The sequence below is a fragment of the Coturnix japonica genome, chromosome 4, assembly GCF_054131305.1.
Source record: "Coturnix japonica strain WE chromosome 4, WE-NBRP24, whole genome shotgun sequence".
Lineage (NCBI taxonomy): Eukaryota > Metazoa > Chordata > Aves > Galliformes > Phasianidae > Coturnix > Coturnix japonica.
In genome coordinates, this window is record NC_140666.1 from 88,405,292 (window position 1) to 88,417,520 (window position 12,229).

Here is a 12,229-nt window from a genome sequence, read left to right on the forward strand (position 1 = left end):
TGAGAAGTACACAGCGTAACCACTGCAGAAGGTCATTCATAAAGCACAGCGGGGAGCTCAGATCAGGAGAGTAACGCTGCCCAAAGTGCAGTTCAGCTCACCATGGGGAAAGCCTTGACGATAGCAGCTAGCAAGGACCTCCCCACCTCCAGTTCTGGAATAGCTGGTAAAGATCCTGAGGACCTTTTCCCTGGGGAAAAGGCAGCACTTGAGCTAGAAAAGCCTGTGCCCTCCTATTACAGTGAGTAGAGGCATGAACCCATCTTGAAGCCTTTCATGACAAAACATGTGATCTGTGCAGCTGCCAGAGAGAAAACAAAACACATCCAACATGCCCCAGAGTCTCCATATGAGCATCATATGTGTCTGTCAGCTCCATATAGGTTGGTGCCAGATGCACGCTGCGGCCCAAGGCAAACCTGGCCCAGCTGCAGCTGTGGCCTATGCACAAAGCCTGCAGAGAGGGAACCGAACAACCCCTTCTGCACAATAACAAAAGGGCAAGAGGTCAGTGATTTTCAACTGCAGCAACAGAAATCCCAGTTAGAAACTAGGAAAATCTTGCTAATGCTAAGGACAACACAAGGCTTTGAAGGATCACCCAGGAAAGATGGGGGAAAGCCCATCACTAGAGGCTTTTAAGGACTGGACAAACATCTGCTGGGAAAGTTTGGATAGATCTGACCCAGCCTTGGGGCAGGAGGTCAGATCAGACAACTTGCTAAGGCCCCTTTTGGCCCTTTGGTGAGACTATTTTTCCTACCACTTTGCTTCCTTCATACTCCACCCTGCAGTCAGAAAAGCTCTTTTTTTTTCCCCTCAGATCATTCCTCTGTTCCTCCCTGGAACATTTTCATGCATAAGTATCTTCAGGGCTGGAGCCCTTTCATGTTTTGAGAAGCTCGGAGCAAAATGTCTGCGTGTCTAACAACAAAAAGACCTTACAGATCATACACTTAGCATTACAGACTGCTCTCCTCTCCAGCACAGCTTGTCCACTGTGAGCCTGGCAATGGAAATCCCACCTGCACCAACTCTTCATGCAGAAGTACTTACCTTGTATCTCATCCCCAAGCTGTACAACCTTCAGTGCTTCCTACCAGCTCAACCCTGGCAGCCAGCAATTGAGAGCAAAGCTGACTTTACTTTGAATCCCCAGCAGGGAAACAGAACCACACAATTCAAGATCTCACCCCATGGGAATCAGGAGGCAAAAAGAAAATGTGATGATTCAGTCCTTAACCCTAAAGCCCACCGTGTAACACTCAGCCTTTTGTCAGAGTGCCTCTATCAGAGGCACCAGATGCTACTGTCTAACTGCAGCAACAGTGTGAGCTCCCCATGACGATAAAGAGGATATCTAATTTAGCATACGACACTACTGGAAGCACTGTGCTTCTGCAAGTGTTAATTAACGGCACGTAACATTGCATGAGATCTAACCTTGATCTCTGGGTTTGCGCTGGAACTACCAACTTCAGCAGCAAGAAGGACTTACAAGCCTTTGATTCCACATGTGCCCTGTACAGCTCTTTCAGTTCATCCTTGGAAACACAAAGCCAGCTCTCAGTCCTGCCTGTCTGTGAAAGCAAGCAGAGAGTGTGAGAACAAGAACTGATCCGAGGCAAAGACATCCACTCCAATTTGTGTGCACGTGTGTCACAGCGCATGAGGGCACAGTCTTCCAACGTCAGGAAAATCATCCAAGTTTGCTGTCCTTAAGAGCCATGGGGTGAGCAAGGGATAAGATCCAACTGAAAAACGACCCTATAAAAGCAAGTAATGATCTGCTGACATAGAGCGTGCTCCCACATCAGGATCTCTTGGCCACGAGCAGATAAGCAAGAATAGGACCAAGCTCTACACTAACAGCAGTGCTTTAAACTGTCCTATGTGACACTGAGTCCCAATGGGACTGGAGAGCACTTACACAAGAGAGGAAGCAAGAGGACAGACAGCTCAGTGAAAATATCTTGATGCCGTTTCACTGCTGAAGCCACTGCCTTGCAAAAGGAGGCTCCTTCCAGCAGCTTGAAAGGGTCTGTGGTTCTCAGGACCAACCAAAGGGTTACCAGACACGTTAACGATGAGCTCCTTCCTGGCAGCATCCGCTTGGATCAGAACTGTGACTGATTCCAAATAAAAAGTCCTGCTTGAAGAAAAAAATATCTAGAGATCAAAGCAAGAGGTTACACCTACATCCTGGAACATGGCAATGCTTATGGGACAGAAGAATTTTAAGCTCAGCTTCAGAATAAACATCTGTTTGTCCAACAGAAACATGAGGTTAGCATGCAGTTCTAACTTACACCTGTACAAGATCTTCTAGAGAAAAAGCTGAGTGTTCCAGCATTCCCCCACTTGTTCTGAAATGGGAATTAAACTGAATAGAGGTGTTATAATAACAAGGAGCACTCTCCTTTCCCATGCAACAGCCAGCACAGGGATAAGCCAGCACTACTGCCTACTTCAGAGCAATGCATTTTCTGGATACCTAAACTACAAGGTGGCTTGAGTTGGTATTTCACAACAGAAATGATCCAAAGCAAAGCATCCTCCCTTCTCTCCCCCCACCAAGTGTGCAAACATCATCATATCCCATCCAATATTTGAGTCATTCCAAACATGCCAGCAACCTACGCTGCTAAATGCCATTCAGCTAAATCTGGAGAGCCCACTTTAAATAAAAATTAGACAACCAACACACCATTATGCAGAATAATGAGCTACGCAGAAAAGAGCAAATAACCAGAGCTGATCTACCTCCATTTAGTTCTCTACTTCAACAGTCAGGAAAACAAATATTATTTATTACAGGGTAGTTCCTGCCTTTGAACTCACAGATTTTAACAAAATTCCACAAGCCACTATAAAGATTTTGCAGACCTACTGGATAGAAGATGTGATCAAAAACCAAAGACTCCCCACAAACTGAAATGAGCCTTATTTATATCAGTGCAGCTCCCTGGACATTGCAAAGCTCACTGCAACCTCTGTTCTGCCCCCTATCTGCTTCGTGGCCTCCAGCTCTCTCCCTCTGACCTCCTATTCTCAGAAGTGAGATAAAAACTGTCTCTGAAGGCAAAGTGGAAACAGGCTCTGAAGATGGAACATGCAACAACCAAATCTCTGTATGGCACCACTCCAGGGCTGCAAAATCTGTTTCCCTCAAACCCACCGAGTTCCCAGGCACTGTAATTTTGAGATATCTGAGAGCACTAACAATAGGAGTGTTGTTTCACTGGGACTTGCAGAAAACCTTAAGTGATGGCACAGTCACACTGAACTACTCTGAAATAGCTCAGGGACCAAACTCCAGTGTGAAAAGCAAGGGATGCTGTTATCCCCGGCTTTAAGGTCCTGCTGGTATCTAATCTCCTTACCTTCAGAGCAACCCAAGCCTGTCTCAGTGATACAACACTCCCTGCTGCATCCATCCTTACAACCAGCGTGCCTGCTCCAATGCCCAACCATTGTAGGCAGAGCCCTTAAGCCAGATGGTTTGGACACTGCTAGGAAGTAAGAGCTCACGTTTGTTCTCTATCTACTTCATTTCCAAGAGGTAATCTTCATACTTCACCACTGTGACACAACTTTTTAGCCCATCAGCAGAAGCCAAAAAATCTCAGTTATTTAATTTCCATAGACCTGACTTCATGAACTTCTAAAGAGAACTGATGCCTGTAGCCGCTGGGAATGGTATTTCTACATTTTTTCCATTTTCTGGTCTGTTAATTATGGTTACTAAGAGAAGGAGACAGCAGCTAGAGTTGTGAAATACAACAGGCTGTATTTGCACATTAGTCGAAGGAACAGAGAAAATAACTTGTAGTTCCTCTTGGTATAATCCAATCACACTAAGTAAAGCTCCATGCTTCTGAAGTCAGCATCACCATTCTCCTCAGACCTTCATTTGGGCCAGCAGGGAACTGACAGAGTGCATTAGACATCATTAGAAGGGATTATTTTTCTTCTGTGGGAAGAATGTCACACACACAAAAAAAAAAACCCAACCCACACACAAAGCGATATAAACCAGCCCCTGGGGTTTAGAGGGCAGGCAGCTCTACTATTGCAGCAAGCAGAAAGGCACCGAGTGTAGAAATATCCATCCAAACTTTGGAGGTAGAGATGGGGAGGAGTCTTTTGCAGATGGAAAACTGCATAGAACCCAAATCATCTTATTTGTCTGAGGTAGAGATCAGTGTAAGAGCAGGACTCGCATCTTTTAGACCAAAGGGTCCTGGAGGGAGTCCATAAACACTCACTGTGATTCTAACGTAGCTTCCAAACCACCTGAGCTTCTTCATGCCCATCAGACTGACTGATGGCCCCCCACCGCAGGAGAAGACATGCTTAGATACCAGTGAGCTGCTCCTCCAAGCCCAAAGATGCCACACGTAAACATTTGTGTAGCTCTGCTACAATCCAGGAACTGAGTCAGAACAAAGAATCATTTCGCCAGTACTCAGCTGTGTGTTTCCCAGCCCAGCTCCTCACTCCACAAAGGGCAGAGTATAGGGAGAAAGGGAATCAGCTCTGCTTTTAAGAAGCAATACCAGCTGAAGCTATGGACTTTGCCACCCATAGAAAAACACCGTACATCTGTCCCACAGGAACACCACAAAAGATTAGCTAAATCATTCAGCTACCAACCCGAAAAAGGGAAAAGGACCCAGGAGAATGCGACGTTATCGCTGAGTCAACAGAACAACATTTGTATTAGGCTGAAAACACACAGTATTCTTACACAAGGCAGAACAGAACTGGTGAGCTGAGTTCACATCCTTCACTAAACCTGTCCAGTAAGTCCGGGAATAAGCACCACGTCCAACAGGCTGAAGGAAAAGTGGATCAGCAAGGTGAGCTGAGGACAGGGCAAGGCTGTGCGTAGGATAACAGAGTGGACGTGGAGCTGATACATATGGTTTCACTTTTATGTAAAGCTTGCGTGTGCATCTCATATATCAGGGCAATTACAGCTGGCTCAGCGCTGCCTTTATGTTGGACTTTAAGCTGGATCGGAGACCGCACGCCTACAGAGCAAGAGAAGGGCTTTTAGGGGGGCTCAGACAACCGAGCAGCTGCGTTTTTAAGATTAAGATTGCTCAGAGGCTTTGCTTGGGAGGTTTGTTACCTCCCAACCTGCAATTCCTGAACCGACGATGGAAACAACGGAGCGACTCAAAGGAATCCCAATGGATGCGACCTCCAGGTCCCAACGGGCTGCCAAGAGCCGTGACAGCACTGACACCAACACAGCAAGAGAATAAAAACAAGAAATACCGTGAACCCCTCACCGAGGGGATGCTGCACCCCAGCCCCGCACACCCGAGGAGGCATTGCGGTGAGCTGAGCGCCTTCAGGCCCTTCGCTGCTACCTGAGCGCAGGGCAGCGGCTTTCTCCCTCCTCCCGGAGGCCAGCAGGTGACCGAGCCACCTCCTCGGTCCTCCAGCACTTTGGGGAGGGCCCCTTCTCGATGTCCCCGAGAGAGAAGAGGGAGCAGCGCGGAGCGGGAGCGGTACCTCTCTCTACGGTGCCGGAGGGGACGGGGCTCTCGCCGCCCGGCCGCTTCGCCTCGCTCCCCGCGTCTCGCTGCTCCCAGCCCGGCTTCGGCGGCGGCTCCTGGCAGTACGAGGAGTGAACCAGCGCCGGCCTGTTTACAGCCGCGTCCCCTTCGGCCCGCCCCGGCTCCGCCTCGAGGATCCCCCCCAGCTCCTCCTCCGCCTCCGCCTCCTCAGCACCGCCCGCCCTGAGGGGCCTGAGGGGAGCGCGGTGCTGGTGCGGAGCCTCTGTCCGGCGTCCTCCTCCTCCATCACCCGGTGCTGGAGTGTCACCTCCATTTGTTTTGCCCATCACAGAGTCATAAGGGTTGGAAAAGAGCTGTAGGATCACCCAACCCACACCCGCTGGCCACGTCCCTCAGTGCCTCATCCCCACACCTCCTCCGTGGATGGTGACCCCACTGCTCCCTGGGCAGATGGACCTTCAAGAGCCATCTGGTCCCATCCACAGCTCCATCAGGGACATCCACAGCTCCATCAGTGCTCACTGCACCATCCTGCCTGACTTTGGGTGTCTGAAGGGATGGGGCACCCACCACATCTCTGTGTGACCTGCTCCAGTCCCTCCCACCAATCTGGACAGTATGGCTTTCCCCATATCTCCTCATTTATTCCCCATTATCACCTTCCAAAGGGCCATACTTCCACCTAGACATCCCTTTCTATCTCATTCCTGCACAATAAGCAACTCAGAATGGAGACCTGAAACACTTCCGACACTTTCCTATCCATGATTCTAATTCTTACCATGATGCTCCAACCAAAGAGCATCCTTCAGCTCAGACATAAAACTCACTTCTGCAGCTTTCTGATACTCAAAGTACAGAACTGAGCCTAGAAACAAACACACCATACCTACAGTATTGTCCCTACTTGCAAACATGATCTATGTGACTTCCCATGAAAGCATCCAGCAACTTGCACAGGCCCAGGAAATTCACATCCATCTCGAACTCGTTGCAGCCTACAGCCCTGTACTGCAAATTGCTTTGAGAAGTCAAAGCCCTGGGTTTAATAAATCCTTGCGTAGTTCTGTAGGACAGACCTGGGTAAAGGACTGCTCTAAGAAACACAGCACTAACCCACAGTGCCTTTCAGAGACAGAATCCAGGCTGCTATGGGATATATGTTCAAACACTGCCCTCAGGGTGCAAACCTTCATAGTACAGACATCTCCCGAAGGAAGAGGAAGGCAAAAACCTCATTAGGGTTTAATGAGCCAGGAGACAGCCCTGTAACAGAGCTCACCCTGGTGCTGGGGCTCTCTTGCCTCTCAGTTTGATGGCTGTCATGACACTGCAGCTACAAGGTAAAAAACAGAGGAGTTTTTTCCACTTCTTCTATACAGAGGCTGTGAGCTCTTCCATTCTTGTGACTACCCTTACCTCTGTTCTCATGGCTGGAACGGATCCTTGCAAGGCACCTTAAAGCACCCAGGTGCAGAAACCTTGGTTGTATTTGACAGCCAGGGTAGGACAACAAGCAGTTCATGGCCACATGCTGCTTATATATATATTGGAATGGGGTTTCAGAGCCTGCAAGCCATGAGAATGATTGCCCCCAGCCAGCACACCCATGGCTGGATGCTTTTGGATAAGAGCATTGCCCTCATGCATGCCCCACAGCACAGGGTCTCCTACAGATGGAAGCAGAGCCTTGCAAACTAAAGTATTTCGGGGAAATGAGCCATATCCCTGTTTTCACTGGCTATATCTGGAAAGAGAATTGGCAATGAAGTGGATTACGTTGGCTGGAAAGAGCAGCCTCTCCCACAGGACTGGACAGAGTCTGGGATGATGAGGAAATAGGGTCAGCTTTATGGTCCAGCTTGGAGTGCCTATCTGGAGGGGATGGAGAGGAAACCAGGATTTCCTCAGCATCTCATAGAGCAATATCTGCCCCTGGGGGGTAATCTCTAATCAGGGCCTTGTCCCTTTATAGCCAAAGAGAAGCCACAGTGCAGAGCAGACTGGTGTTCCCTGTTCCCACGGAGAAGCTGACCCATGAGAGATGCTCGTCATCCAGCAGCTGGGAAAGCTGGTGAGCCAATTCCTACTGAATGGCACTTCTATTTCCTCCATAGCAAATAAATAACCGTTCTGCAGGACTGCACTAGCTGTTACCTCTCTTGGCTGCAATTGGAAGGATTTGAACTAAATCTAGAAAGCTTTGAGCAATTGGGCTTTACTCGCATTTTCCAGTTTAAATCTGGCAGCAGAGCCCACCGGCTTGAAAGCCCTGGTTCTGTTTTGCACTAACCATGTCCCCAGTCTCCAGGAATGGCAACTCCAACACTTCCCTTGGCAACCTGTTCCAATGCTTGACCATTCATCCTAATATCCAACCTCAAGCTCCCCTGGGACAACTTAAGTCCATTGCCTCTCATTCTAATTATGATGGGCAAGAGGGGCACGGAGAAATAGCTGTGCACTATATTAATCTATACTTTGGGGTTTGGTGGTGTTTGGAGTCTTGTCAAGGGGATCTGTTGGATTGATTAATGCTTTTTGTTCTGCCAAGCAAAGAGCTATCTGGTACAAACCACAGGGCATGATGCATCAGAGTGGTGAGGTGCTAGGACAGGTTGCCTAGGGAGGTTGTAGATGCCCCATCCTGAAGGTGTTCAAGGCAAGGTTGGATGGGGCCCTGGGCAGCCTGGTCTGGTATTAAATGTTTAGGTTGGTGGCCCCGCATGCAGTAGGGGGTTGGAGCTTGGTGATCCTTAAGGTCCCTTCCAATCCAAGCCATTCTATGATTCTATGACTCAATTCTATGTACTTGACAGACTGCCCACATTTGCTCTAAGATTCAGAGCAGGCTTTAAGAGAATGACTCCATTACAAGTCAACAGTTAGGCACCTGCTCATGCCTTTGGGGATCCACTTATGCATTGACATCCCGCAGGACTCTCTCAGATTTAAATATAACTCAAAAGTAAATATATGTAGCATAGAACATGGCTTTTCTGATTTTCTTATCAAGGAATCATTATCATAGGGGCAGCTCGCTACTACTTTTGTCTCTAAGGCTCTCTGCTCTGGGTTTGGCAACACGCAATGGCTGAGCAGCTCATGTTCTTCCAATAATACACAAATTACAGTTTGGAAACAGTTAAATAGTTACATTATGATTCCAAACAGTCTATCTGATTTTTCCATCCTCTGCATGGCTTGTCTACTAAAGAGACACTAAGCCTCTCTACCTGCTCCAGACAAAGCAGGCAAAGCAAACCAACTGATAGGGCTCTGATATATTGCTTTATTATCTTTCCATGAACACATGCTATGGAATTTCCATGATTCATTGACCCATTTCAGGGATGGTGGAATAATCAAACAAAAAACGTACATTCCCAGGAGAAAAAGCAAAACCACATCCGGTGCAGGAGAGAGAAACATCTGAAAGTAAATACAAAATCTCACTAGAAGCCTTATCTGAAGAAAAAATACTGATCATAAAACACAATGGGACAGAGCAAAGATCAAACAGTATCAGCTCTTGTGACTGTGTTTCCCCTTCTCCTCACAAGCCCTTGATAATAAGTCAATAAAAGGTTTTTCCGAGACTACAAAGGGGATCTGAAAGCTCTGCTGCTTCCCTTTGAGTGTATATTCAGGCTACAGTCAGTTTCAAAAGCTGCTTCACTTTGCTAAAAAGCCTTGTGACCTTCCAGTCATTCCAGCACAGCTCCAGTAATTCATAGGAATGAATATTTATGATGTTTGCTATTCAGCCATCATTTGACAGGCTGCCTAGGTGACAGGGAGATCCATCACAAATATGACCCTGCTATGATAAACAAGATGGGCAGAGAGTAGCCATGCAGCTCACCTTTACAGTGAGAAACAAAAGAGCCCTGGTAAAAAGATAACTCCTGGAATTCTTTAGGATTTATAGGATGGTGGTTTCCAGAATAATGCAGCTCAAGCAGTAATTTCTAATAACCTGAAAGCTGCTGGCTTGAACACTTTTCTACATAAATTCTTGGAAGAATATAGCTGCTGAGATGAGACACTGAACTGCTGACTTCTCTCCAAGCCTCTTCTGGCTTTGTACTCCTCTACTGCATCCTTCTTACACTGTTAATAGAATCATAGATTCTTTAAGTTGAAAGATGCTCTTAAAGGTCACCTGGTGCAGCTCCCCTGCAGTGAACAGGGACACCTACAGCTCCATCACATTGTCCTGGTGCTGTGCCTTCATGTGAAAGTAGAAGCAGAACCTCTACTCCACTTTGTCACCAGGACAGCATAGCTTGCATGAGATTTGCAACCCCTCAAGCTATTCTGAATACGAAGAGTCTAGGAAATGAAAATCTGTCAGACTCAAAGGAATGGGTTTAAATGTGGAAATCAGGGAGGGGGAGGTTTTGCTGATGATAGCAATGCAGCACCTGCTTGAGAGCATCACACAGCAGGTAACAGAGGGAAGCGCAAGCAATAGCAACTGCAATGAGAACAGTGGAAAGAAAAAATGCAAACTAGTCCTAACAGTCACAGTTTTGCTTCTTAGCTTTGAGCAGGAGACAGCAGGACTGCTACACCTGGCTGATGTATCTCTGGATGTTCCCTCATAAAGGTAGATACCTACCAACATCAGCCAACAGCCTGCAGAGTCCTGACACCTTCATCACTGTTTCCAACCCCATCTCTCCTCCCGTGCTCCATTCTGGGCCCCATGGTGCCTGCAGATGCCAACCCACGGCGGCTCTCTCTGAGCAGAACAGCCCCGTTGTTCCGCTGTGCCGTGCTGTCTGCCTGTGCCTGCCTCGGCTCCTGGCCATGACGAGGTCGCAGGGTGCTGGGACAGAGAGAGCTTTGTCTGCTGCACGTCTATGCTGCCAAGTGCAGCGGGCCAGCCTGGTACTGTGCTTCCTAAAAATAGCTTGCCCTGCAGATAACCCGCAGCCTTTAAAAGCTGGAGGTCTCGATGATAAGCCTTCACATCACTTGTGCAACATCAGGAGTAAAGGTTCTCCACCTGGGGCAAAAATGAAATGCTCTGAAGAAAAAAGGCACAGAGCAGAACAGAGAAGAAATACAGTCTGCCTACACCCACAGGATGCAGAAGGAACTGGTGCTGGAGGGCCTGGGGAACATAAGTGCGCAACCTGCATCTGCATACAGATATAATGCAATAGCTGCTGAGCCACAGGCTGCTGTACAGAGCCTCCAGGTTCTGTGCATGGAGACACAGCGCTGCTGGCCCCAAAAGTGATCTGAATGAACAATGGTGCCCCTACATCACCTGGAAAAGCACAGCTTAGCTCCTTTTAGCAATGGTATGTATTTTAGATAAGAAAGTACATCCAGATTGCATTTCACCCTTCCACGATTTGCAACATAGCCATTGACTCTTTCGCATTTTATTTTAATAACAGGGGAGTCAAGCGAGCTCAACTGACAGGTTGGTTCCCAGGGAAACACAAGCAACTTATTTCTCTTCAATAGCAGGCACAAATGTTTCCTGTGTTAAACCAGGCAGCCTGCTGTGACATTCAGAGCTCTGGGATATAATACCTAAAGGACACAATGTGTGTGTGTGGGGTGGGAAGGAGGATGGTGTCAGCACCTGCAGAAAGGCATGCAGAGGTGGTGAGCTGCACCAGAAGGAATCTGGACCCTAAACCAGATTTGGAAACATGTTCTAGTTTCCATTTGTGGGTCTGCTGGACTTCACTCATGAAATCTCAGCAAATCTCTTTTCCAAGCATTTTCCCATTCACTTCTTGAAGCTCCTAATGCCCACAGTAATCTTCAGCAAAAAGTGCAATACTCAGCCATTCATTGCATGAGGACTCACCTCCTTTGGCTTTCCATATCCCATCAACGTCATTGCTGACACCCAGCCCCTGTATGGGCTGTGACACTCACCCCATTCCTGGCACTTAGGATTTTCTAACCTCCCCAGTGTGCTCCCTCAGCATCTAAAACCATATTCAGCTTTCACTCATCTCCCCCTAGCCCAGTATTCAAGTGGCTTATAAGCAAGCAGGTGATCACTTGGCCTCCTAACAATGTTTTTTCCCCTCTTTGGACAGTTTGCTTTTGGCTCAAAATTAAATAAATAAATAAATAACAAGATAGTGAAATACAAGTTCAGCATGCCAAAGTTTCCAGGTGCCCAATGTCCTGTTACTGGGACACTGAACAAACAGCCAACAAACATGACCATGGAGCTTTGTTCTGCCAGCTGGAAACCTCAGGTCATGCTGCACCTAGACACCACCGTGACAAAATCCTCAGGAGAAGGTGATGTAAAGCTGAGCAAAATGCTACAGGGCAGTGCTTTCATCTCTAAAAGGATACCAAAAAGGACTTGGATTTTTTTAATGGAATTTCTGAGTTGTTTGGGGTTTTTGTTTGTGGGTTTTTTTCAGTTTACCAAGGAACATTTTCAATGAAAAGGTCTCTGTCCATGCAAGTGACTCAGCACAACTCAGCATCTGTGATTCATTGCCCTTGAATGTGCCAGTGGTTCTTGGTGACCTGTGTGATGTGGAGTCTTCCTCCCCCAGAACAGCCTTAATAAATGACATAGGCAGCATGAGTTAGGCAATAGGACCACGGACAGCAGGTGTCTGTCCCTCTTGGGTGCTCACTCCCCACATCTCCCTTCCCAAAGCAGCTTTTTCGCTTCCATTCCATTTAACTGCTGTCTGACT

General features: G+C 47.6%; 1 protein-coding gene across 3 annotated transcripts in view; it reads right to left on the reverse strand.

Moving 5' to 3' along the window:
* The window catches only part of SMOX (spermine oxidase), a 56,423-nt gene that overhangs the window by 32,626 nt on the left and 11,568 nt on the right, over positions 1 to 12,229 (reverse strand). Inside the window, exon 1 of one of the 3 annotated variants that reach the window (XM_015863035.3) lies at positions 5,527 to 5,677. The exons of 1 other annotated variant lie outside the window; for it this stretch is intronic. The gene's annotated coding sequence lies outside the window, so the exon portion shown is untranslated. Of the gene's footprint in view, positions 1 to 1,443; positions 1,572 to 5,526; positions 5,678 to 12,229 lie in introns of those variants that run through there. One more of the 3 variants, XM_085545881.1, reaches the window with a different exon arrangement.